Source organism: Gopherus flavomarginatus, chromosome 5 (genome assembly GCF_025201925.1).
Source record: "Gopherus flavomarginatus isolate rGopFla2 chromosome 5, rGopFla2.mat.asm, whole genome shotgun sequence".
NCBI lineage: Eukaryota > Metazoa > Chordata > Testudines > Testudinidae > Gopherus > Gopherus flavomarginatus.
In genome coordinates this window covers 9,238,301-9,265,663 of record NC_066621.1, presented here as the reverse complement: position 1 = coordinate 9,265,663, position 27,363 = coordinate 9,238,301, and the positions used below count along the sequence as shown (strand labels likewise).

The 27,363-nt window shown below is 44.4% G+C and overlaps 1 long non-coding RNA gene across 2 annotated transcripts; it reads right to left on the bottom strand.

Annotated features, from left to right (window-relative positions):
* Positions 1-3,772: 3,772 nt before the first annotated feature.
* Positions 3,773-7,010, bottom strand: LOC127051736 (uncharacterized). Of its 2 annotated transcripts, none has more exons than XR_007774578.1 (3): positions 6,705-7,010; positions 4,572-4,694; positions 3,773-4,295 (listed from the first exon to the last, which is right to left on the bottom strand). It is a non-coding gene; the product is annotated as an uncharacterized LOC127051736 (long non-coding RNA). The 2 variants fall into 2 exon arrangements; XR_007774577.1 differs by having other exon boundaries at positions 3,773-4,235.
* Positions 7,011-27,363: the final 20,353 nt, after the last annotated feature.

The window sequence follows — 27,363 nt, the reverse complement described above, 5'->3', positions numbered from 1 at the left end:
AGTGCCCAAAGTTAGGCTCCTAATCCGTACTGAGGCACTTAAATCAATGGCCTATTTTTCAAAAGGTGTGAGCATCCTACAGATTCCACTGAGCTCACTGGGAGATGTAGGTGCACAGCAGTTTCAAAAAACAGGCTCTTTTATTTAGGTGACTACATATGGACTCCTTGAGCTGGATTTTCAGAGGTGCTGAGTATATGAGCCTCCCTCCCACTGACTCTAACAGGAGCTGGAGCAGTTTTGAAAATTAGGGCCTAACCCTCAGTACCTATTTCTGAAAATTCTGGTTCACTGTGTCAGAACAAACCGGAGAATTGTCTGTGTTGGTGCTTACTATGATGGAAGTCATTTAATGTGATCACTGTATGTGGTGATCAGTCAATTAATTGGATCTAGACTTGTTGGAAGAGACTAATGAGCTTCCTTTTTATCTACCTTATCTAATCATTTTAATTAAACAGTTTTGATTAATCAGGAAACTTCCAGTGGGAGGTTTAGGGCAGCAGCCTGAACAGGACTCTGGGAAGCTTCTTGGAATTTAGGATGTGGGGTAAAGGCTTGCAGCAAAACTACAGAACATCCCCGAAAGGTGCAATATGCCCCCACCCCACCATAGGCTGACCCTTCCCCCAGCAACATTGGAACCGCCTGAAAGCTTTGTTCATTCCAAAAGTTTCATGGACAGTTTGGGCTTTGAATCTGTTATCATGGCACCATGGTCATGAATCCATAGCTAATGCTGCAGCTGAGACTGAAACCTTGGCATGGATGGGAATAGTGGCAGGTCTTCTGAAATTAAGATGGCCCCCTGGTGCCAAGGTGTAACCGTTACATTGCAGGTATCCTCCCCAGCTCCTGTGCATCCTGCAGGCTGTCTGCCTCTGTCTGGGTCCTCCGTGGCTGGGCCCTTCGGCCAAGTCACGTACAAGTTCAAAGTTCAGTTCCCTTCCAAGGTACTTAAAATGTCCATCACAAATACTCAAACTAATGCTTCTTCCACCACTCCTAGGTTCAACTCACAGCTCTTTCTGGGCTTCTCTCCAGTCCTCTGGTCTATATAGGCCCTAGCTCTGGGATCCCACACAAAAGGAGCAGTTTCTGGTCCCCATTCTGACCCAACAGCCCCAGGACTGCCTCCCTGGATGCCTGGCCCCATGTGCTAGGGCCTCACCACAAGAGCTGGCTCTACTCCTGTGGCTCAGCTCTCCAGCCAGCCCTCAGCTACTGGACCTTCCTCGCCACTCTCCCTCCAACTGAGTTCCCTCAGGCCCTGATGGTGAGTGTCCCCCTAACCCTCTCTCATAAGGGAGGTGGTCAAGGCAGGTGTTCTGTTCTACACGCCTAAAGCTGTAGGTATTGCTGGTTGTCTTCTTCCAGGCCCGACCAGCACCTTCCACTAAAACACAAACTCCACTCCCTGGTCTGCTATTGTTTTGATCCTGCCTTCCTTCTGCCACCTGGGAGTTTGTGCTTTCGTAATATAATGCACTCTTCAGCCTCTGAACCTGATTTGTGGCACCAGGCAGTATTTGATGTGAACCTGCCGTTAATTATGTTTCCTTGCTAAAAATAATTGGGCAGCCTAAGTTTTGATCACTGTAATTTCATCCTAATGAATTTGTGTCAACTCATGTGACTTCCGCTTCAGCTTCAACTATAAATATGAAATTACGTTCATTGTACAGTCTCCAGTGCATGAAGCAGTTACTTCATTGCCTGCTTTGCAAAGCTCTTTAATGAACAGATAAGAATGCAGACAAATCACTAGCTGTCCATTCTCTTCCAACTCCGCTCCACCTGCAAGTTAGGAAGCAACAGTCTAACTGTGCCTGGGGGATGGAAGGTACTGCCAGCAGCTGGAATATCAAAGAAACACCCCAAAAGCAACTGGGAAAGGCACTGATACTTCCCTCCTATAAGTGCCAGGTAGCCTGCCTATACCCCCACAAGGTAGTGCTAGTTGTTTTCTAAGGCCGATCATTTATTTATTGACTTCTAAAGTGTCCTTATCTAACAAGCTCTAAGTATATCTGCAGAAGTTTAAATAAATAACACATAGCTCATTAATCATATCAAATTAAATGATCTCCAGAAGTGAAATAGCTCAATATTAGTAGTACCCTTACTATGCTCTCTTCCCCACCCTGAGCGCCTGAATGAATAGGTGGGTCTCACACTATCCTTCGAAAGCCAGTAGATTCAGGCTCTGACGGACTAATAGCAGGAAGCAAGTTCCAGAGTCAGGGGCCCTAGGATGTACCACCTGTTCCCATATGTTAAATGCTATGGACTGTTAGTGAAAATGCTCCAATTGTCATGCTGCTACCTGGTAGGTGGAGAGGTGATTTCCTGCTTAGTCAGGATACAAACTATATTTGGGGTTTATAGATCAAAAATGAACACCTTGAAATAAAATGCAGAATCCTATTGACTTTAGGAGGAGTTGCATGCAAATACTGTTAATAATTATTATTTAATGGGGAAGAGACCAGATTCCCCATAAGTGTCCTGTGGGAGGAAAGAGCATCTTCTGCAGACACTGTACAGTTGGTCCCTCCTCTGACTGATCTCTGTAGCGCTCTGTTTGTTGTTGTTCATGTTATTCACCAAAATACCACCTACAGTGCCCATACAAAACTGTGTGTGTTAGTTAACCTCATTAAATCCTAACGGATTAGTCAGCTGTTCCTCTACCACAAAGCTGCTAGGAAACATCTAAGCCTCAAAGTTATATGGCTTGGAAAGTGATTTTCTAATTCACAAACTTCAAAGGAATTTTGAAAACCTACAACATAAGGGAGACAGCCTGACGTTAATCCACTGGAGTGCTGCTTAATGGCCTGTTTAACTTTTGTCTTGATAGGTCTTTAATAAGCAGCTAAGCATTAAGGCTGTCTTCAGATAAGCACTGGTTTAGAATTAGCACCCCCCCCCCCGCCAATCACATCCTCCATATACTGTTGGGCTAATCTCCCTCCCATATGAGTGTCATCTTTTAAAAGGGCAGCTCTATCACTTGGGCCTTGTAAGGTGCCAAGGGAGTGGAAAATGCAGGAAAGTGCTCAGCTCTGAGCTGGATCAGACCCTCTGGAACAGCAGCAGATTCCCACCTTGCAGCTAGAGTCTTTGCAATTTCTTTTTTTTTACAGCTTCTGCTATGACATTCCACGTTAACCAAGCAATTCCTTTCAGCCTGACCCACAGGCTTGTCATGCAGAGCTGCTAGCAGGATTTAACATTTTGTTCTCAGCAATGGTGGCTGCAGCAAAGTTGGCAGCTTTACTATAAGTATAAAAAGGTATGTAAAAATATAAATGTGCTGCTTATGTTCTTTGCACAGGGTGTGTCTCTGTGTCATGTCAAGAATAGTACATTTCCGTAGCATGGTCATAACCAGCAATTTGGGCCCATATACAAAAGGACCTGACATATTATTGCCAGCCAAGCCTGGTGGTGTGGATTAAGCTGTGCAAATAATGGATTTGTCAGTTAGTTGGCAACTTTTAAAAGTTGGAGAGAATCTGTTTGGGTTGGACCATAAATGAAAAATGTTGGTGACTTAAGGTCACTTTGGGTCAAGCTACATTTTTATTTTGATCATTTTTTAATGTTTTTATATTTTTTTAAAATAAAATGAAAGTTTCAGAAAAGTAATTTCAAACTGAAAAATAATGTTTTGAAAATGTCAACATTAAACATTTAGATTTTTGATTGTTTTTGAAATGAACAATTCAGCAAAACCAATATGGATTTGCAAAATGTTTGTGTTGCCAAATCTGCCTTTTTTCCACTAGTGTGTGGGTTGTGGGTGATCTTTTATTTGTTTTTTTAAACAAGTTTCCAACATGTTTTTGCCCCACTCCATGTGTCATCTTCCTAAGTGATAAATTCTCAGTCTGTAGGAGCCACATTGCCTGGAATAGAATTAACAAAGTACTACAACCTCCGTTCAGAATTTGTGAACACACAAGAAGTTCATTCACCTGCATGACCTGTGCAGGGAGCAAATGAAGATTGACATCTTTGTTACAGGTAGCAGCGATATTGCAATCTTATCAATAAAGGTTCTTGTTCCACTCGGTGACTTTTCGCTCTGACATTGCAGAATGAACAATCCATTGTTAATTCCAAGCAATCACATTCCAGAATGGCAGCTGTGTGCTAACCCAAAGGAAGCTGCAATTCAGTGACGGGTGAGTGATCATTCTGTGCAGCTTGTAAAGCACTCTGGGATCCTTTCAAATGAAAGATAACGCAGGAATGTAAGTCACTGTTTGTTTTTCATTTCAAAGCTTCTGAAAATGACACAGGACTGAATCAGAATTTGAAAGTGTCCAGAGACACTCTGAAGTCCGAGTTAGAATGGCCACAGCATGAGCAATTGTTAGCACCAGCTACAGAGCTTATGCATAGGAATCCCTGTGCAGCATTCAATAAGCAAGCGTTCTAAAAGGAGTAAGCTCTGATATAGGCAATAGCTTTAGAATATTATCACTACAGTTTGATATTTCAGTGGCACTCGGAAAGGAGGGCAACCCACCCATGTCGCAGTCTGTGCTTGGTATAATTACCTGATGCTGAACTGCTCATCCAGTTGGCCCCATAGCCACACACTAGTCAGAGGAAACTGTCAGTTAAATCTATCAGGCACACTTTCTGGACTGTTGACTGCAGGCCTCAGAACCATCCATGCTCTACTTTGAGGGGAAAAACAGGTTGTCCTCATATTCGAGAGCTGCAGAATGCAGTGTGTTGCTTATGCCCCATCACCATTTGACATCACTAGAATGGTGCAGATATACTTTTAACAACAATAGGGTTTCCCTTCCAGAGGAGGGAAAAATGTTGCAAGTGCCTCTTTAAAGCAAAAGAATGGAAAAATGGGGTGCTGGAAACTGTGGTGGGGCAGGGACATGTATGGAGAGTGGGTTCCTGTGCTGTGGACTGAAATGCTGCATGGATTCAGAACAAGGCAGGGCCAGGCTGCCTGTGACTCAGCTGGATTCCCTGCAGAAGGTTGGTGTCTGACGCAGACTTTGGTATTGAGCTCTGAGCGGGTGGAGATGGCTGGTGTAATTTAAATGTTTGTTACAGCTATAGTTTCCACCGCAGAGTTACTGCTGAGTTTAAAAACTTCCTACAAAATCCAAGCAGAGTTGGAAGGGTGAGCTGCCTAAGATACAATTTGCACAGCTAGAGGTGACAGATTGGAAACCTTTTACCTCTCGGGACCCGCCCATGGTAATGAAGCAAGGTGTGGGGGGGGGGTGCTAGGGGCAGCTGGCTCATTCCATGGCCCCAGGGGTTCAGTTAATGGCCAGGGCTTTCTCCTGTAGCTGGCAGGTTAGGCATGTACTTCACCATCTCCACATGCACCAAATTGTTGTTGTCCCTGGCCGATAGCGAGTGATAGGAGGAGCTGATGGTCTAAGTGCAGGACTGGTGCTTACCATCCTGGCATGCTCCCTGATTCACTGGACTGCCCGACACAAGTCACTGCACCTCTCTGCACTTTAGTTGTCCTGTCTGCAAAATGGGAGTGATGAAACCTGCTTGTTTCACAGGGCTGAGGGTGGGTAAATATTTTCAAAGCACCTAGGGGTGGTAAAGAGCTCTATTACCAGAAACCCTAAGTGGAAAGACATGAGTCTAGTCTCCTGAGGTTAGCAATTGGATCTCTCATTCCATTTGGTTTCTTTTCTATGAGTAAAGAGCAGCCCTTGTCTCTCCTAAGGGGAGATATGATTGAGGTCTATAAAATCATGACTGGTGTAGAAAAAATAGATAAGGAAGTGTTGTTTACTACTACTCATAACGCAAGAACTAGGGGTCACCAAATGAAATTAATAGGCAGCAGGTTTAAATCAAATAAAAGGAAGTATTTCTTCACACAACGCACAGTCAACCTGTGGAACTCCTTGCCAGAGGATATTGTGAAGGCCAAGACCATAACAGGGTTCAAAAAAGAACTAGATACATTTACGGAGGATAGGTCCATAGATGAGGGATGGTGGCCCTAGCCTCTGTTTGCCAGAAGCTAGGAAAGGGCGATGGGGAATGGATCACTTGATTGACCACCTGTTCTTTTCATTCCCTTTGGGGTACCTGGCATTGGCCACTGTCAGTAGACAGGATACTGGGCTAGATGGACCTTTGGTCTGACCCAGTAGAGCCATTCTTATGTCCTTTCCAGCTACTGCTTCGGGAGGGCTACCAAACATGCTATCTAGAGCAGTGGTTCTCAAACGTTTGTACTGGTAACCCCTTTCACATAGCAATCCTTTTAAATTAAAAACACTTCTTTACATATTTAACACCATTATAAATGCTGGAGGCAAAGTGGGGTTTGGGATGGAGGCTGACAGCTCATGACGCCCCAAGTAATAACCTTGTGACCCCCCGAGGGGTCCCGACCCCCCCGTTTGAGAACCCCATAGCTAGAGAGTTCCAAGAGTACCTCTGACCTTGATCTTCCTGGGGTAGAATAATACCTGGGGCCAGGGCCGTCCTTAGGCATAGGCAGAATAGGCAGCTGCGTAGGGCCTCACACTGCCTGGGGGCACCACTCTGCAGGCAGCCCAGACAGTGTAGAAGCAGGGCTGCTGGGTCCTAGAGAGAGACGAATGCAGCACAGTCTGAGGGACGGGATTGGCTGCTGGGGTCTCTGGGAAGGGGAGGGGGTGGGGGTTGGGAAAGGAGCTCACCTGTGAGTGTGACTCTTTCCCCCCGGCTGAGGTCAGGTGAGGCTGTGGCTCTGGAACCAGTATCCTTTGTTGTCTCCCATAACATCCATTCTTCTCCCCCCTGCCCCACGGAGCACCCCCTCCTTTCTCCCTCCTCCCCAGGAGCACCCCTCTCTCTCTCCTCCCTCCCCTCCGTCAGGGCTGGGTTGGGTGAGGTGCTGGGGGTAGGTGGGGGGAGGGGAGGCTGCCTGCCTGCTGAGGAATGAAAGTGAAAGTAACTCACTTCCTGGGCAGGCAGCCAGAATTGGAATGTCACACAGGGCTTGGCTGGGGTTAGCCAGATGTGTGAAAAATCGGGATTGGGGTAGGCTGAGCAGATATCCCTATTTTATAGGGACAGTCCCAATTTTGGGTTCTTTTTCTTATATAGGCTCCTTTTACCCCGCCACCCCCCCCATCCCTGTCCTGATTTTACACACTTTCTGTCTGGTCACTCTAGGTGGGGGTAATTGGTGCCTATATAAGACAAAGCCCCAAATATCGGGACTGGCCCTATAAAATCAGGACATCTGGATCTGGCCACCCTAGCTGGGGAGCGCCTCTCCCCCGGGCTGGCAGCTGCCAGCTATCCATCTCATCCGGGGGGAGCTGCATAGGGCAGGATGAGCTGCTGTGGCTCCATGGGTGACCTGTCTGAGATCAGATGCTGTGCTAACTTTACCATGGTCCATAAGGCTGGTGGTGGTGCCCATTGGCGTGTGATTGGACCTGAGGGTTTGCTGCTGCTGTTGCCACTCTGCACCCCAAGAGGTGGATTTTGGGGTCCTGCAGTTTTCCACCTATCTCCTCCTCTACTGCAGCTGTTGGACCAGCGGGCTGGGGGGTGAGCCAAGCATGAAAGCAGTACTGTGTTGCCATTTAGATTGTCATTTAACAACTTTGTTTGCCAAAAATTCTTGCTAACAATCCTGAATCCAATTTCAATATTATTTAAAAAAAAATCAATATCTTAGCCAAAAACAGAAAATTAAGTTGTTGACAATTATTAGTGACAGGTTTGGTTTGAGGCAGGGAGTGGGCCAGTTTTCATCAGAGAAACAAAAAATGTTGACTGACTTTCCTATAGCCTGTTACTCCTGATAAGAGCCCTCCAACAACTGTAATATGCTCATCTCCTTACTAGTGTATAAAGCAGGGGTCGGCAACCTACGGCACACGTGTCAAAGGTGGCAGGTGAGCTGATTTTTGATGGTATGCAGCAGCAGGCTGAGCGGCTCAGCCCATCACTGCTCTGGGGTTCCGGCTGCTGCCCTATTGCCAGCTGGGATACCAGCCATCGGCCCCACTCAGCACCTGCTGCTGGCCTGGGGACCCCCAAGGAACCCCAGGCTGGCAGTGGGCTGAGCAGGCCAGCTGAACCACTCAACCTGCTGTCAGCCTGGGGTTCCATTCACTCAGCCGGCAGCGGGCTGAGTGGGCTGGTGGCGGGCTGAGCAGGGCCGATGGGGGGTTGAGTGGCTCAGTCTGCTGCCAGTCTGGGGTGCCAGCAGCACTCAGCCTACTGCTACTCCAGGGTTCCGGCTGCCGGCCCTTTGCCAGTCAGGAGCTCAGCCGCCAGCCCCACTCTGCCTCCTGCCAGCCTGGGTGAGCAGAATCCCAGGCTGGTAGCAAGCTGAGGGGGGGTTGGCGGCCGGGATCCTGGCTGGCAGGAGTTGGTGGTCAGAACCCCAGACCAGCAGCGGGCTGAGCAGGGCCTGGGATCCTTGTCTAGGGTTCCAACCACCAGCCCACTGCCGGTTTGGGGTTTCATTTACTCAGCTGGCAGTGGCCTGAGCAGAACCGGTGGCCAAGACCTCAGATAATAACAATAGTTTATTTATATAATATAGACATAGAGAGAAACCTTCTACAAACATTAAAATGTATTACTGGCACGAGAAACCTTAAATTACAGTGAACTTGGCACACCACTTCTGAAAGGTTGCCGACCCGACCCCTGGTATAGAGTGACCATATGTTGTACTAAGATTCTCCTGCTTTTTTTTTTCCCTGTGAGTCAGTATAACTTTTGCCAGCCCAGAAGTTGGGCAGCCAATGTTTTACGTTTTCACAATGTTTTCTCCAACTTTCATAAAGTAAATACATAGTTAATATGAGTTAAAAAGACCAGGGACACTTCTTTGTGAAGAATCTGTACAGCAGATCATGCCCATAGACGATCCAGAAAAGAAATTTGAGGTTGAATTTTTTAATGTTGTGATGGATAAAGCAGTATCTGCTGTTGATGAAAGGTTTAATACCTTGCAAGTACACCATGAACAGTTTGGATTTTTGTATGACATAACTAAATTCAACGAAATAGGAAAACAAGAGCAACTAATGACAGTGCAAGAACCTAGAGAGCCTCCTGAAGCACGGTGATAGTTTTGATTTAAATGGACTTGAACTGTACGAAGAATTGAGTACACTGTCATCAATGTTGCCACATGCAAAATCGGTGATGGACATTGTACAGTTTATTCATACCCGCAAACTTGTTGACATATATCCTAATGTGTACATTGCCACTCGTATTCTACTGACAATTCCTTTAACAGTAGCGTCAAGAGAACGGAGTTTCTCAAAACTAAAGCTCATTAAAAACTATTTCCGCTCTACAATGAGTCAGGAACGCTTAACTGGTCTTGCTATTCTTGCAATCGAACAAGACACGACTTTGTCTTTGTCATACGATGACATTATTCCTGATTTTGCAGCCAAAAAAGCCAGAAAGATTGCTTTTAATTAAAAACAAATCTTTGTTTCAATACCTCTTCATATAAATTTCCAATAAAATTTTGATAAATTAAAAAAAAATTTGCATCATTCTGTCATCAGAATTTTTTCTATAGTGCTGCTTCTTTAGTGCTAGTCCATCAGCATTACAGTGTGCTTAATTAAGTTAAACTGGTTTTAATAACGTGAATGTGGCAAGTTTTCCAATACTGTAAGCTTATGTTTGTGTTGCTAAGAGCAGATCAGGCACAGGGGCACCAGTTTAATAATCTCGCCTAGGGCACCATAAATCCTAAGGCCGGCCCTGCCTGGGGCCTTGGATCAGCTGTGTGTACCACCATCTTCAAGGGGCCACTGTAGCTTTAGCCCTGTGTGATTCTAGAAGAGTAGAACTACACATTCATGGTTTGCATGAGGCCTCACACCAGCCTGGCATTCAGAAGCTCTTTGGCACTGACACAGCTTTGCTGCCTCACAGCAGCGCTGCTCAAGGCTGTCTCTTGTGTGTTCAAGGGAGAGTTTCTCACTGGGTTTCTGTTGCTGTAGCACTGAGAGGCCGCAGTCAAGATCAGGGCCCTGTTGTGCTAAGTGCTGCAGGATGCTGACACCACACAGGAAAAACCAGTCCCTGCCCTGAAGGGTTTACAGTCTTAGACAAGACGGGTGAAGGGTGGGAGGGGAAACAAGCACAGAGAAGTGAAGGGACCTGCCCAAGGTCACACAGCAACCGAGAGGTGCAGCCAGATGAATAGGAATGCTCTGGCCCCATGGTTAAACCCTACCATGCTTCTGCTCCTGGTCTGCCTATGTCAGCAAAGTGCTTTTAGTGCATTCCAGGAGCCCCCTTCTTTCCTGCAGTGCACGTTAGCACCAGCTGAGGACCTGCAGGACATGATGGGCCAGTCCCTGTTCCACAGGACACCTAGGAGTAATGATTCACTCACATTTGAATTAAATACATTGCTCTTTGAGAGCACAATGCATTTAAAGACATGAGTTAATTAAGCATCACAACCCTCCTGTGAGGTACAAAGATAATTGCTATTCTCATGGCACATATCAGGAGACAGAAGGAGGGATTTATTATTGTGGTGGTGGTGGCACTATTAATGTAGTGCCAGAAACATGCTTGGTAGTTTAACCCCTAAGCAGTCCCTGCACCAGTGGTTCACAGTGAAAACAGACCAAATCTACATAAAAGTTGGGTGAACTGGGAATCGGACCTGGGAGTCCTGCCTCTAATCACTGGTCTGTATGGCTCTTCATTGTTTATCTTCCATTTGTACTAGGGGCTAATAAGCTCCTGGAGAGAGAGAACTTCTGTCATTTTCATTCCAAGCAAGAAGCCGAAAGGGCAGATTATCAACTGCACCACACTCTGATCTGGGTTAGTCCCACCTCTGCCTCCTAGAGACAACAGAGCTTCCTTTTAGCAGGCAGCAACCCAAATGCAGAGGAAGGCTGAAGTACTCTGTTCATAAACATCAGAAGTATGTTAGTGTAATGGAAAAATTAAGCAGTAGAAGTTAGTAACTTCGGTTAAATAATTTATTACGTGGTATGTTATCAGCTGAAAATCTGTTAGTAATAAAAACACACACGGAGAAGCAAGATGACATGAATATTTGATTTGCCAAGGACATCCTTTGAGATATGCTGCAGTGCTTGTGTTTGCCTTGGGCTGCATAGAGGGAGCCTTTTCCCCTATATGGGCATTTTTTTTTAAATAAGGAAAATAAATTCTCTTTCTTAGCAACCCTAGGAACAGCTTACAAAGACTCCCTGACATGCCTGTGTTGCCCTGGGAATTCTCTGATCATCTTCAAACAGTTAGTGAGTGTCCTTATTTATCTCTTACTGGGGCTTTTTAATACATTTAAGGGTGAAATGCACCCTTGTGCTGAGGCCTAACCTGAGGCCTGGCACCACTCCAGCTTTATTTTGAGGACATAAGTTGTGTGCAGGCCTCCTGCTGGCCCTCTAAACAGCTGTGAATTTCAGTTCTGGCGATTAGGTGTTTGGATCCAGCTTTTTTCTAGCAGGGATTATCCAGTGGCCACTCTAGCCGTGAAAACAATCAAGTTATTTACAACAGTTTGAAACAGGGCTGCCCAGAAGGGGGGCAAGTGGGGCAATTTGTTCCTGACCCTGCAGGGGCTCCCACGAGAGTTTTTCGGGGCCCCTGAAGCGAGGTGCTTCACTCGCTCCGAGGCCCCAGAAAACTCTTGCAGGGCCTGGGCCCCCAGAGCTTCTTCCACTCCCGGTCTTCGGCAGTGGGGGTCCTTCCTCTCTGGGGCGGAAGGACCCCCTGCAGCCAAATTGCCACCGAAGCGGCACCCGCCGCCGAAGTGCAGCCAGGTCTTCGGTGGTAATTTGGTGGCAGGGGGGTCCTTCCACTCCAGGACCTGCCGCTGAAGTGCCCCAAAGACCCGCGGCAGGGATCCCCCGCCACCGAAGAGCCGGCTGCACTTCAGTGGTGGGTCCCACTTTGGCGGTAATTCGGCGGTGGGGGGCCCCGCCGTGGGTCTTCAGGGCACTCCGACAGTGGATCCCGGAGCGGATCCCCCCACCGCCGAATTACCGCTGAAGCAGGGGCCCCCTGCCGCCGAAGACCCCAGTCCTCTGGGCGGCCCTGGTTTGAAATATCTGAGAATTTAACTTGTCCGGGAGAGAGAAGTCCCAGGCAGCACAGGGGGACCTAAGTATCCCAAACTTTGGCTTTAAGTTGGTTTTAATTTTTTTTTCCAAACCTAAATTTCACAGCTCTGATTTTAGTGGGCTTCCATTTCTTGAAAAAGAAAGAATTGCCCTGGGGAGCTTATTTTTCCCAGAATATAAAATTTAGAACAGGAATCTGTTAAATTTAAAGGCAGAATGTTAGAAGCCAAATTCCATCCTTCCTTCCCCATCACCATTCTGGGTGCAGGGGGATTTGAATACAGACACATTCTGGGAGCTAGCTTCCTGTACATTATTCCATAGAGGGTTGACCATTATTGGAGTGTGCAGCAGTCGTGTACAGGTCCACCATTTATGACCCCTGAAAGAATGGGAGGTTAGGATTTCCCAGTCTTCCCTAGCACTAATGTTGGAGGAGTAGCTCTACTGCTACACCACAGCCAGGGAAGGGGAGATGTTCATAACCCAGGCCAGCCACTTGTACTCAGGGCAGGGACTAAAACTGGTCCCTAGTGCATATCACCTGCCTGTCGGCCTCCCAAGAGGGGTTAATTTTGTATTTCCAACACAAGCCTATCAGCCTTGTGAAGTCTCCAGACCCTTCTGAGCAGTGCTCAACAACTCAACTCTTTGCTTCACAGCCTTGCAAGGTTGTCAGGTTACTTTCCTGCCCTTTGCAATGATCACTGATACCTGTCCACCAAAAATATTTTTAGTGAGCAAGTAACAACTGCAAGGCTAGAGACAGAGATATTATCTCATATCTAGCAGAGAGTCCTATGGCACCTTATAGACTAACAAGACGTTTTGGAGCATGAGCTTTCATGGGTGAATGCATCTGACGAAGTGGGTATTCACCCATGAAAGCTCATGCTCCAAAACGTCTGTTAGTCTATAAGGTGCCACAGGATTCTTTGCTGCTTTTACAGATCCAGACTAACACGGCGACCCCTCTGATACTATCTCATATCTAGGCACAGCTGTTCCCTTTGTAGTGCTGGTTGTCCTCCGTCTTTGTTCAAATTACTTCTTATTTATAACATACATGTCTGTTTCTCTGTTGGTCTGCACCACATACAGTACTTTCTCCAACATTTTCAATAAGCCACTTATCTCCACAAAAGGATTACAATGTCTTTGCCATCCAGTGAAACACTGACCCCTCCTCTTAATGTCTTACAATGCAGAATGCATCCTATCCTCTTAACGCTTGTTTTCACATGAGGAGAGGGAGTTTGGGGAGCTGATTTCAAAAGCTCTTCTGGTAAATGGGAATTGTTCCTTAAGTACTTTGTCTGCTCACATCTGGTCTGCTTGAGCCTAGGTAAAACTAGACTTGCCTAGACAGGTAATGTCTTGCCACATTCCCACAGGGTATGTGATGAGACAGCAGAACGTGGCACAAGATTTTTGCATCAACTATAATTAAAAACCATACTGAAGGTGATGTATCCTGTTCCCTCCAGGAATTCAGGGTTAAAAATCACCTGGCCACATTACAGATATGTAATCTTAGTGGCCTGATCTTAGCCCAGATTCGTAAGGCTTGCAGAGGCACTGCTAAAGTCATGGCTCGGTCAATGTCTAACTGGGGCCAAGAGGTAGTTAGGACGAATGGGGAGCAAGAAGTCTGAGTTGAAAGACAGTAAAGGATGCAGCAGGGACAGTTAGTGAGGAGAGGCTGGGAAGCTGGATGGCAGCTGTCACTGGAGGCTAAGCATTGTCCTGCAAGGATGAATGGCTGAAGAAGTGAGCAAGATTTGGTTGCTGCCTCTGCAATAGAGGGTCGTAACCTGGATGATGCTCCTTAGGGTTGATCTGTTAGCAGCAGCATGAGGCTGTTGGGGTGGGGTGCAGACTAGTCAACCCATCTAGATTAGACAAAGGGACTCACCTGGAAAGTGTATGCTAGATTCCCGCTAAGGAAAGACATTACAACACACAAGCATTTCCATTCAAAGAGTGTTGACCACCCAGGACTGGACTGTGCTTTGGGTTTATATAGCCGCTTGTCTCTTTCCCTCCCAGCAAGACTGACAGTGTGACTGAGGTGTATGAAGGAAGATATGTTAAAATGTAATCATAGAGTTGCCTTTCTCCTTGGAGCACATTTCACACGTGCACCATGATAGAAAAGGTACATGCATGTAGATACATAGAAGGTCCCTTCTGTGTCCATCTAGTCATGCTGTTAAGATATGTCCTCAGTTATGGTGGTCTGCCTTTGTGTTCCTCTCTCCATGAGTTACTGCTTCCCCTCGCATACCATGTTAAATTATCAAAGCAAACCAATGCTTGCTGAGTATCTGTTCAATCTCTGGCCTTTACTTTTTTTACAGACTTGTCACCACTGGCTCAGCCTTGCTGACCTTAGCAAAATTATGGGCTTCTGTTCTGAGCCTTTACGTTACTTTGAAAACAAGCATTGTATGCAGCAGGGAGAAGGGATTTTGAAATGTTACATTGCTGGGTCTCTTAAAATAGGGTGACCAGATGTCCTGTTTTTAAAGGGACAATCTCATTTTTTGGGGACTTTTCTTGCCTATTACCCCTCACCCCCTGTTTTTTCACAGTTGCTATCTGGTCACCCTACTTAAAAGACATTTATGCACTGTGAACAAATCCAGAACCAAATGCTTAAAAATGCCCTTGGAAAGACAAGATGAGTGAGGACCAGCTTCTGCTGGTGGAAGAGACAAACTTTCAAGCTTACACACCTTGTGTCTCTAGTATCCTGGGACCAACACAGCTACACCACTGCAGAAACACCCTTGGCTATGAGTTTTAGATGGGCAAGTGGATTTTTGTGTGTTAACTGTTATGTTTTCTCAGTTGCGTGCATAGACTCCTTCAGTAGATCAGATCAGTTAGGTCTGTCTTTCTCCATCTGCTTGTCTTATTTTTGGTCTTGTTTTAGAGGACTGAGCACAGAAAGGGAGCCAGGAACTCATAGTTCTGCCGTTGACTACCTGTGTGGCCCTGGACTCCCTTTGACTTTACAGGGGATGATCCAAGGTCCATTGTGGTTTCCTTTACCTGTATGGCTATAGTAACATTTGTCTCACTCATGGAGGGTTTTCAGGTCTCGCTAGAAAAATATTTGGACAAAGGAAAATGACAGTCATTGGCTCTTGGGTTAACACTGCTCACAAGGAATTTTCTTTAGCTCTGATATTAAGCACATAAACTGTGTTGATATATGTCATGTCATTTGAGACCACATATTTTCCACAATAAAGAAACTGTGAATGAAAGCTCCCCACTCTCTGAAAAGGACCTCCCCACTCTCTGAAAAGGACAAAGGCTTGGTTAGAAGTGTTCAGAGTGCAGTAGTCTGCGCTTTTGGGAAGGAGTGAATGTTGAGATGAATTCCAAATTCTAGAGGAAAAATTCATTGATGAACAATTGACCCAGAATGGTGAAAGGAGCAGAGATGAAGCTTTTCTGTGAAGACTGATTCATAGTCAGGATTTTATTGTATAAAGAGTTTGTTTTTTCCAGCATTATACAACAAAAGTCATTTCTTTAATAAATGTGTAAGAAAGAGCTACTATCCTTTCAGGATCAACCAGGGAAATCAAATGACTGAGATTAGCATAAATGCAGGCATATAAGAATGTGATTGCACAGTATTTACAATGAAAAGGGTTCACAGCTGCAATTAAGGCTATTACATGAGTGGTTTTAAGTAGGATGCAAGTGCCCATAAGAGGAGAATAGAAAGTATGTGCAATTTCATAGATGGTCCAAGGAATATCATTGAACATAAAACATGGGATAACAACAATACTCAACTCGTATATAGATCTTTTCATCTGCAGACATCAAAGTGCTCTGCAAAGGAAGGCAGGTATCTTCATCCCCATTTTCAAGATGAGAGGGTGAGGGAAACAGACAGAGAGAGGAGAAGTGACTTGCCCAAGGTGTTAGTGCAAGTCACTGGCAGAGCTAGAAGTAAACACAGGACACTGAACTAGCTCAGGAGCCATATCTGCTGAACCAAGCTGCCTCTCTTACTATATATATCACTTTCATCTCCATTAAATGATGAACCATAATTTTCAATCCCAATTTACCATTCTCGTGTTCCCTCAGTTATATTGTGAACAAAAAACTAACCCAGCAAAAGTGCAACAAGAATATTCCCACCTGCCATTCCACCACTTTCTAAAATCTCTCCTGGATTCAGAACGCATTTAGTTATCAAACTATTAAATACAATGGGGCAACTTATGCCAGCTGAAGATCTGGCCCAATAATATATATTAGGTATATTAAGAATATGAAAATGTCTGGTGAGAAACCATCAAGATCCAAGTGCAAGCAGCTAAACACCAGAAAGATGGGAGCAGAACCCACTTTTGTCTGTCTTGTGCGTGTCTCTTAGTTTAGTTCTTCAGAGCCTACATCAGAGATCGGCAACCTTTGGCATGCGGCTCACCAGGGTAAGCACTCTGCCGGGCCGGGCCGGTTTGTTTGCCTGCCGTGTCTTCAGGTTCAGGCGATCAGGGCTCCCACTGGGCGCGGTTCGCTGCTCCAGGCCAATGAGGGCGGCGAGAAGTGACGCAGGCTGACGGATGGGTTGGCCGCCGCTTCCCGCCACCCCCATTGGCCTGGAGCAGCGAACTGCAGCCAGTGGACGCCACGGTCAGCCAAACCTGCCGATGCAGCAGGTAAACAAACCAGCACGGCCCACCAGGGTCCTTATCCCGGCGAGCCGTGTGCCAAAGGTTGCCGATCCCTGGCCTATATACTATGCTGAATAGCTCTTCGTGAATTCCTAAGAGAGACACAGACACTCTCAGAACATGAAAATGACAATAAAAAATAAGCCCAGACGACAGAATTCTTTTAGTCTGCAACAAAATCATTTAATATTTCTAAGAAAGTGGAGGTTCTTGGTGTCCTTGATGTTTGCAGAATTTTTCTTTTAACAAGAATGATATTTTTTTAAAGGTCTGACATTCTCAGATTGACATCCACATAAATCAAAAGAATAAACAGATCCTTGTTTCCACTCCAATGCTTTGTTCTTTATGGGGAAGATTAGCTGTTATCTATAAAATCAAGTTTAGAATCAATCAGAAAAAAATCTCAGCTATCTAAGACAGAAATTAATTCTGACATCTTAATTATAAGCACAGAGAAAAGGTTGGTGCTAGAATTGTGAGCTTTGAAGGTTATTATTATATTGTCATTATTCATTAATGACTGCAAAAGAAACCATCTCTAAACGGTAATGATTTTCACAATGGAAAACCTATGGAACTACATATTACATCTCATTTGTTCCAAAGAAGTCCTAAAAACAGAGGTAGAAACAATGTTTTGATATATAACAATACATGTTACTTTACAAACATTAACTTCTTTATTTCTAGCAGTCCAGAAAATCTATTGTCTGTTTGTCATTAGCATAATTATTTTTAAACTAAAAAGTACATGGGGCAATTTATCTGGCAAAAGGATGCAAGTCTAAGAATGGAAAATCCCACTCGATAAGCTGCAGAGCTACTTCTGGATTGTGGATCGAACAGATTCGAATTACTAGGGTAAATCTTATGTCTAAAGAAAGTTAATTGCTCAGCCAAACACTATGGTGGACCTACACAAACATCCTACATCTTAATTTCGAATCTTCCCTCCTCCATTCATTTACCTTTGCAGCTTTTAATGGAAACTCCCCTCAGTCAGTGAGCTGCCATAGGTTTCCAGCTGCATTTTTGCCCTGCAAGCTGTAGAGGAAACAAGTGATTACATTTTAGGGAAAGTTATTGTAAACCATGATTTAAAAAAAAAAGTTAGGAAAAGATGCTTTGACCATGTTCTTTGAAGCTACAGCTGACATTTGCAAATAGTCTCTGAATTTGAGAGAATCTCTTAAACCCACTGAAAATTATGCTTTCTCTGTGTCATTTATAAGCTGTCCTATGGCAGTGGGTACTGTTATGTCTGAGCACTTCACAAACATGAAGGCTGTCTGTGGCAGATGCGCAAAGTCAGTCCAGATCTTGGGTCCTTGTCCTGTTCATTAATCACATGATCATCTTTCACCCCATTCAGATCTATACTGATTTGTACTGTCAAACAGATAATTTGAATGGTGGTTGGAGACATTTGGCGGAAAAGCGATTGAGGTACATTGGAAAGATTCAGATTTTTGTTCGGTGCAAATGGGCTCTCAGCCATTAGGGCTGCACAGTGAGATCCTTGAAAACATGCAAAACTTTAATTTCCTAATTATTCAGTAGTCTGCAGCAAGTAAACAATAATTTAAGCACACTTGCCTCTGTTCTTAACGGAAGCATGGCTTTTTTTAAACTGCATAAGAACAGCTAGAATAGATGGAGGTCTCCTGAGGGTAGTGCTTGAAGCTCTGCATTCAAAAACAGGTTTAATTGCGATTCTAAAACTTTCTTGTAGTGTGGACCACGTCCTAACAGAGCATTGCACTGGTGTCTATCCTGTACAATCATGTCATGTTCCAGTGGATTGGTGCGCAAGCATGACACTCATGTACACTCTGAAGCAGGGAAGTATTATCCCCATTCTGTAGATGGGAAAATTGATGTAGGGAGGTTAAACATTAATTTGCTAATGCTCACATAGGAAGCGTAGCACTCAGCAAGGAGTTGAACCCAGCCTTCTGAGTCCAAGTCCAAGTCCAGTGTCCTGTCTGGTAGTGCCTCCCTGGAGAAAGGTGCCTCATCTACATCACAAATATAAATTACTTCAACACGTTTTGATCATATTTTAAGTCACGTGGCTTCTACAGCATTTGCCTGTGTGGACAGCATGGTCCAATACACGGTTGGTTAAACTGTGCTTTATGATAAGTACCAGCCTCCTTAGTAGCTATGAAAGTAGCAACTTTGACTTAGCAATGCTGGAGCAACTGTGTTTCTACTGTTCTTTTACAGTTAACTCATGTCGCGAATTGGTCCCTTTTTAAAAAGGCTCATTGGGTGCAAATCCTTTGTAAAGTCAAGCAAGGGATGAGAAAATGACTCATTTTGTTGCTGCCCATCAATATCTCAGCACTGTTAGGTTGTTAGATGATGGAACAACATGTGATTAGCCTGTTGAGATACAGTTTAATCATTCTGGGTGGAACAACCACCCAACTCTGGGATTAATTTAGAGCAGCATCATTAATAGTCAAGAGCCTGCACTTTCAGAGATATTGTAAACCATGATTTAAATTCTGGAAAGTGAATTGGTGCCCTAATCCTTGTGCTCATTTTACTTTTTGTGACTTTTTGAGAAGCAAGACCGAACAAACTAAATCTTCCTACAAAGCTCATTTTTCTCTTAAACAAATTTCTCAACAAGTCTTAAGCTACGATAGCATTATCTAGATGTTCCTGCCTTAAGGTGAAGTCAATTCCATTTGTGTTCATTATATAGTTTCTTGTACTAAAATGCAAATTAATTTAAGCTAACTGTGTAAGCAGCTTATTTCAATGAGCTGTAATTATTGCTGGGGAAAGATTTCCTTTAAAAAGTTTTATCACTTATTTTATGTTCTGTGACAAAGTTCCTCCTCTACCTTGATGGCTCCTGTGCTTATTAGCGAGTTTGCTCACCTCACAGATTCACCCTGTGGGTCAGGAAACAGCCCAGAGACCTTCCCCTCTGGTAGAAACCACAGTCCAGGTCAATTCCCCCTGTGTTTAATCAGGAGTTGGGAGGTTTAGGGGGAACCCGGGCCTGCCTTCTACTCTGGGTTCCAGCCCAGGGCCCTGTGGACTGCAGCTGTCTAGAGTGCCTCCTGGTACAGTTGTGCAACAGCTACAACTCCCTGGGCTACTTCTCCATGGCCTCCTCCCAACACCTTCTTTGTCCTCACCACCGGATCTTCCTCCTGTTGTCTGATAACACTTGTACTTCTCAGTCCTCCAGCAGTATGCCTGCTCACTCTCAGCTTCTTGCACACCTCTTGCTCCCAGTTCCTCGCACCCACTTGCTTCCCTTGGGCTGACTGGAGTGAGCCCTTTTATAGCTCAGAGGGACCTTAATTAGAGTCAGATGCTTAACAACCTCACCTGACTCTTAGCAGGTTAATTGGAGTCAGGTGTTCTCATTAGCCTGGAGCAACCCCTGCTCTGGTCACTCAGGGAACAGAAAACTGCTTATCCAGTGGGCCAGTATATCTCCCTTTGACTACTCTGCTGTTTTCCCTTCGTTTAGCCCTGTGACCTCACCCTGATCCTGTTTTTTCATTAGTTGTCCTGCGGAATTAGTTGGTGTCACAGACCTGTGGATCCTCCCCTTAGGCTGGGGGGAGGTCCTTTAGAAGTGGGCGGGCTTTGCCCGCCCACCGCCTGGATACCAACAGGACTACTCTGCTGTTTTCCCTTTGTTTAGCCCTATGATCTCACTCCCAATCCTGTTTTTTTTTCCATTACTTGTCCCCTGTATTTATTTGGTATCACAGACCTGTGGATCCTCCCCTTAGGCTGTGGGGAGGTCCTTTTAGGAGTGCCCGCCCACTTCTTGGATACCAACAGGACTACTCTGCTGTTCCCAACTGGCCTGAGTCTATCACAGTTCATATTACTTGCTGTGATGTGTATCTGGATTTTATTACCAGTGTTAGCCTGAAATACCTCACCCTGTTAGCAGAGGTTGATTCTGCTGGGAAAGGGTTAAGTGCATTCTGCTGACTCACTGAGGCTCACTTGTAACTTCTTTCAGATTAAAAAGGAGGAGAGACTGGCAAGCTGGAGGGAGAGAGGATCTAGAGTGCGGGTTGAGCAAGAAGGAAGGAGGGACCCTAGAAGCAGCGAAGCCTGCAAGAGAAGACCATGCTGAATGTAATGTTAATTTCTTCTTAGTAAAGCTAGTCCCCAGGGAAGGGGAAGAGTTTGGACTCTACTGGTCTTTGGACCATGTTTCAAATCAAATTAGGAAAGGCATCTACTCAAACTGCTATTTATTATTTGTATTATGGTAGCACCCAAAGACCGCAATTGAGCTCAGGTTCAGACTGTACTATGTACTCTACAGACATAGAGGTTCTTGCCCCAAAACACTTTTAGTCTAACTTGCAAAATCCTTCCTACCTTCCCCAAATTTCCTGTCTCTCTAGTTTGCCAATTTTTGCTCCCAGTGGCCATGGTTTGCTGCTCCAGGCCAATGGGACCTGCTGGAAGCAGCAGCGAGTACGTCCCTCGGCCCGTGCCACTTCCAGCAGCTTCCATTGGCCTGGACCAGCGAACCGCAGCCACTGGGAGTCGCAATCGGCCGAACCTGCAGACGCGGCAGGTAAACAAACCAGCCCGGCCCGCCTGGGACTTTCCCTGCGCAAGTGGCGAAACAAGTTTGGGAACCGCTGTAATAGGAACGTCAGCACTATTTTCATTTGCTTGCTAGATAAAATAAGGACTTCTAAGAGTGTTGAGTGCAACCCCAAACTAACTGTACCATGAAAACAATAATAGTCTCTTTCTGCTACCTCATAACCTCTATTCAGAGCATTTACCCACAAGTTCTCAACTAATAATCACCCGCTGGTAGAGAACAGTACAGTAAAATTCATATCCCAGCCAAAGTGAAGTTCATGCTCTTATTTTTTTGATCCATGAGAAGGTAAGTACTTCCTCTCTACATATTAATAATTTAATGGGTTATAATAGGGCAATAGGTGCTGCTCCATTAACTTAATAGAAGTTTATCTGCTTTTATGCTAGGGCTGGATTTACCTCTTGGTCCCTAAGTATTTTCAAATTAAGACAAAAAACTCAACAGAATGTCAAGAAATATAAACAGTGTCAGATACAGAATTTTATAAAAAGCTTTGCCAATGTATAAAGTAGTGAGGGGGAAAAAAACAGTTATCTAGCATTTATTGTGTTTCCTGTATTGGGAAAAACTAACCCTCTGCAGCACGTCTCCATTTTACAGTGCATAAACTCCAAAACCAAAATATAGATAGTTTGTTTTAATGCAAAACAGTTACGGTTCTTCAGCATCTGTGCTACTAATATATGAAATGCACAGAATTGATGGATGTTCAGCTTCCATTCCTGCATTAACTCTTACTCCAGAAACCAGCATGTTGTATTGTAACCTGATGTACTTAATAAGGATTTTAAATTCTCCATTCAAAATCTGTCAAATAATCTGAAAATGCAAAACCACTGGATTTCATTATGGATCTCAGAGGGTGATTTTTGAGCTTGCAGTTGCCTGAACAACACAGAAAGTTGAGACAATAGCTGTTAGGGGTAAAGATGGGGCCTGTACCATAAGCCCACATCCAAACAACCCTTAAACTATAAGAACATCTGGATCTGCATGCAAACTTTGCAACATGGGTCCATCACTGCTTTAGAGTACTGAGAGCTGCAATATATGAACCAGTAGAGCTCCCTTTGCCTGTGCTGTGCACTAGCTTGTCCTACTTGCTGTTGCTGACGCAGCCTGTTTCCAGTTGATGGATACAATGCAAGAAATAAATCCTCACAGGGGCTTGACGGATGCAATAGAATAGAGAACTGCATGTGTATTGATGGGAAAGAGGATAGGAAGAAGTGACATGATGAAAGTCTTACAGATGTCTGAAAGGTATCAGGGTTGAGAAAGGCAAACACCTGTAAGAATGGCCATACTGGAGCAGACCAATGGTCCATCTAGCCAGTATTCTGTCTTCTGACAGTAGCTAGTGCCCGATTCTTCAGGGGGAATGAACAGAACAGGACAATTTATCAAGTGATCCACCCCCTGTCGTCAAGTCCCAACTTCTGGCAGCCAGATTTAGGGACACCCAGAACAAGGTTGCATCCCTGCCCATCTTGGTTAGTAGACGTTGATGGAATAACCAATCCTCCTGTTCAGGATGGTGCAGGTAAGGAGACCCATGAATAATGCGAAAAAATTCCTTAAGGGGAAATTAACAAACAAAGATCAGGAAAGTTTTCATTAAGGGTTAGAATATGGACTAGTCTCCTGAAGGCAGCTTGGAAGCTCCTATATCCTGACTGTAAATATTCAGAAGCAGGCTAGAGAAAGTATTGATGAATATTTACATTTACATCTAGATTTGATTTTGACAAATAGGGAGGAATTGGTTGAGAATTTGAAAGTGGAAGGCAGCTTGGGTGAAAGTGATCATGAAATTATAGCATTCATGATTCTAAGGAATAGTAGGAGGGAGAACAGCAAAATAAAGACAATGGAGTTGAAGAAGGCAGACTTTAGCAAACTTAGGAAGCTGGTATGTAAGATCCCATGAGAAGCAAGTCTAAGGGGAAAAACAATAGAAGACAGCTGGCAGTTTTTCAAAGAGACATTATTAAAGGCACAAGAGGAAACTATCCACTGTGTAGGAAAGATAGGCAGTGTGGTAAGGGACCACCCTGGCTTAACCAGGAGATCTTAATGATCTGAAACTCAAAAAAGAGTCCTACAAAAAGTGGAAACTAGGTCAAATTACAAAAGATGAATATAAACAAATACCACAAGTATGTAGGGACAAAATTTGAAAGGTCAAGGCACAAAACGAGATCTAACTAGCTAGACATAAAGGGTAACAATAAAACATTCTACAGATACATTAGAAGCAAAAGGAAGACCAAGGACAGGGTAGGCCCGTTACTCAATGCGAGGGGGAAAACAATAACAGAAAATGTGGAAATGGCAGAGGTGCTTAATGACCTCTTTGTTTCAGTTTTCACCGAGAAGGTTGTTGGTGGTTGGACAGCTGACATAGTGAATGCCAGTGAAAATGAGGTAGGATCAGAAGAGGCTAAAATAGGGAAAGAACAAGTTAAAAATTACTTAGACAAATGAGATGTCTTCAAGTTACCAGGGCCTAATGAAATGTATCCTGGAATACTCAAGGAGCCGAGTGAGAAAATATCTGAGCTATTAGCGATTACCTTCGAGAAGTCATGGAAGACAGGAGAGATTCCAGAAGACTGGGGCCATGGCTACACTGGCGCTTTACAGCGCTGCAACTTTCGCGCTCAGGGGTGTGAAGAAACACCCTCCTGAGTGCTGCAAGATACAGCGCTGTAAAGCCTCAGTGTAATCAGCGCTGCAAGCTACACCCGTAAGAGATGGGGTTTACGTGCAGCGCTGGGAGAGCTCTCTCCCAGCGCTGGCGCTCCGACCACACTCACACTTCAAAGCGCTACCGTGGCAGCGCTCCTGCAACGCTGCCACGGCAGCGCTTTGAAATATCAAGTGTAGCCATACCCTGGAAGAGGACAAATATAGTGCCCATTTATAAAAAGGGAAAAAAGGACAACTCAGGGAATTACAGACCAGTCAGCTTAATTTCTGTACCTGGAAGGATAATGGAGCAAATAATTAAGCAATCAGTTTGCAAACATTTAGAAGATAATAAGGTGATAAGTAACAGTCATCATGGATTTGTCAAAAACAAATTGTGTCAAACCAACCTGATAGCTTTCTTTTACAGAGTAACAAGCCTTGTGGATAGGGGGGAAGTGATAAACGTGATATATCTTGATTTTAGTAAAGTTTTTGTTACTATCTCACATGACTGTCTCATAAATGAACTAGGGAAATGCAACCTAGATGGAGCTACTATAAGGTAGGTGCAAAACTGGTTGGAAAACTGTTCCCAGGGAGTAGTTATCAGTGGTTCACAGTCATGCTGAAAGGGCATAATGAATGGGGTCCTGCAGGGATGAGTTCTGGGTGCCGTTCTGTTCAATATCTTCATCAATGATTTTGATAATGGCATAGAGAGTACACGTATAAAGTTATAAAGTTTGCAGATGATACCAAGCTGGGAGGGTTTGCAAGTGCTTTGGAAGATAGGATTAAAATTCAAAATAATCTGGACAAACTGGAGAAATGGTCTGAAGTAAATAGGATGAAATTCAATACAGTCAAATGCAAAGTACTTCACTGAGGAAGGGCCAGTCAGTTGCACACATACAAAATGGGAAATGACTGCCTAGGAAGGAGTACTGCAAAAAGGGATTGGGGGATCATAGTGGACCACAAGCTAAATATGAGTCAACAGTGTAACGCTGTCGCAAAAAAAAGCGAACATCCTTCTGGGATGTATGAACAGGAGTGTTGTAAGCAAGAGACACCAAGTAATTCTTCTGCTCTGCTCCACTCTGATTAGGCCTCAACTGGAGTATTGCGTCCAGTTCTGGGTGCCACATTTCAGGAAGGATGTTTACAAATTGGAGAGAGTCCAGAGAAGAGCGACAGAAATGATTAAAGGTCTAGAAAACGTGACCTCTGAGGGCAGATTGAAAAAATTGGGCTTGTTTAGTCTAGAAAAGAGAAGACTCGGACAGGACATAACAGTTTTCAAGTATGTAAAAGGTTGTTACAAGGAGGAGCAAGAAAAATTGTTTTTCTCAACTTCTGAGGATAGGACAAGAAGCAATGGGCTTGAATTGCAGCAATGGAGGTTTTGGTTGGACATTAGGAAAATCTTCCTAACTGTTAGAGTGGTTAAGCACTGGAATAAATTGTCTAGGGTGGTTGTGGAATCTCCATCATTGGAGATTTTTAAGAGCAGGTTACACAAACACCTTTCAGGAATGGTCTAGATAATTAGTCATGCCATGAGTGCGGGGAGTAGACTAGATGACCTCTCAATGTCCCTTCCAGTTCTATGATTTAGTATGATCCTGTGCATAGAGAGTGCGGCAGAGCCTGTGAGGGAACAGATGACTTACAAGATTGTTTTCACCTATAAAATTTAGAGTTCTCTAAAAACACATTTTCATTTTGCCATGAGTGAACTAGGGAGGAAAATCACATTATTGGCCCATTCTAGTTATGACACCTCTGCAGAGCACTCAGATACCATGCTGAGGGAATTAACATAAAGCCCTAGATGCAGTAGACAGAAAGAAAAGATCCTTCTGTGATAGCTCTGTACATTTACTAAATAGATTGTCCTTTTGCTTGCATTTGAAACACCAATATGGAGCCAATTGCTGCACCTTTCTAGTGATTTGTTCTTCAGATAATTAAGAGTGTATGCATGGAATTGTCTGTGCACCTGTTTTCACCAAAGACTAAGAAGCTAAGGGGCTTGACAACCGAAACTCATTGCCCAGGAACTGTATACAATGTAAGGCACTTCTGTGCCTTAAAGTAATTGAGGAAATTTAAGGGTCTGAATCTCTCCATTGTCTCGTACCTTGTGCAGTCATTGATGCCACCCCATCAGTATGGCATTCTGAAGGGTCTCTGTGTAACACGGCTGTATCATGGGATTCTGTATTTTAATCATGAAGTAAGGTTCACCCCTTTGCAGTGAGTTAGCACAAGGCCTGTGCACCTTGTACGCCATGTTTTGAGCACGTAAGTGAGACTTAAGTAGTGCAAGGGTTGTATTATTCTCTGCATGGGGTTGAATTTTGCCCTCAGTGACTCCTTGTTAGATCAATTCACAAGTAAGAGCATTTTTTTTTTGTTCTAAATGCCAGCATCCCAAATTCACTCCAGAATCTGGAAATCAAGCTGCTGAGTTTTCCTTTTTTCTGGTTTGTGCATCATCCCCAGAAGCAAACATTCTGCAGCTGGAACTTAGCTAACACTTAGGTGGATGATGGGTGAGTAAGAACAGAATGCAGCTTCCTTTCTCATCCCTATACAGGCTTTGCAAGGCTACATAGGGTAAAGAGTAGTAAAACCTTATTTTGGCCAGTGAAGTCAATAGATATGACCTTGATTGTACAGAGGGAGTAAGTCTGCCGAGAAAGAAGACTGCACTTTTAGTCAGCCCTCATTTTAGTCACAACCTCACTTGAAGCAAGTGGGGTACTGGTCTGGCATTGCTGCTTACTGTTTCTTATATGGATGCCTGAAGGCTGCATTGGTATCTGTCAGAAGCAAATCTAAAGATCAGCAGTTGATGAGCGAACCCCTTTTTGCTGGGCTTTCAGGAACTCTTAAGCTGCTTACCTTTATGTCTACCTTGGCTTCAGGAGTTCATTGGCTGACTGGGCCTTTATCTTTGCTTGGTATCTATCAGCTTCCAAAAGTATCTGATCATCTCGTCGCATTTCAGATATTTAATGTGTGCCCCAGAATGAATGGCTGAGGGGTATTTGCTTGGGCTTCTCCTTCATTCATTTTGACAAGTAATCTTAGTTCATCTTTTTAACTGTGGTGGAGTGAGAACTACAGCAATCTGTAACTGCCTTTCTGGCAGGCATATGTCAACCAGTTGCAATTACGTTTTTTAAAAATCTTTGATTCTTCAGGGTGAGAATTACAG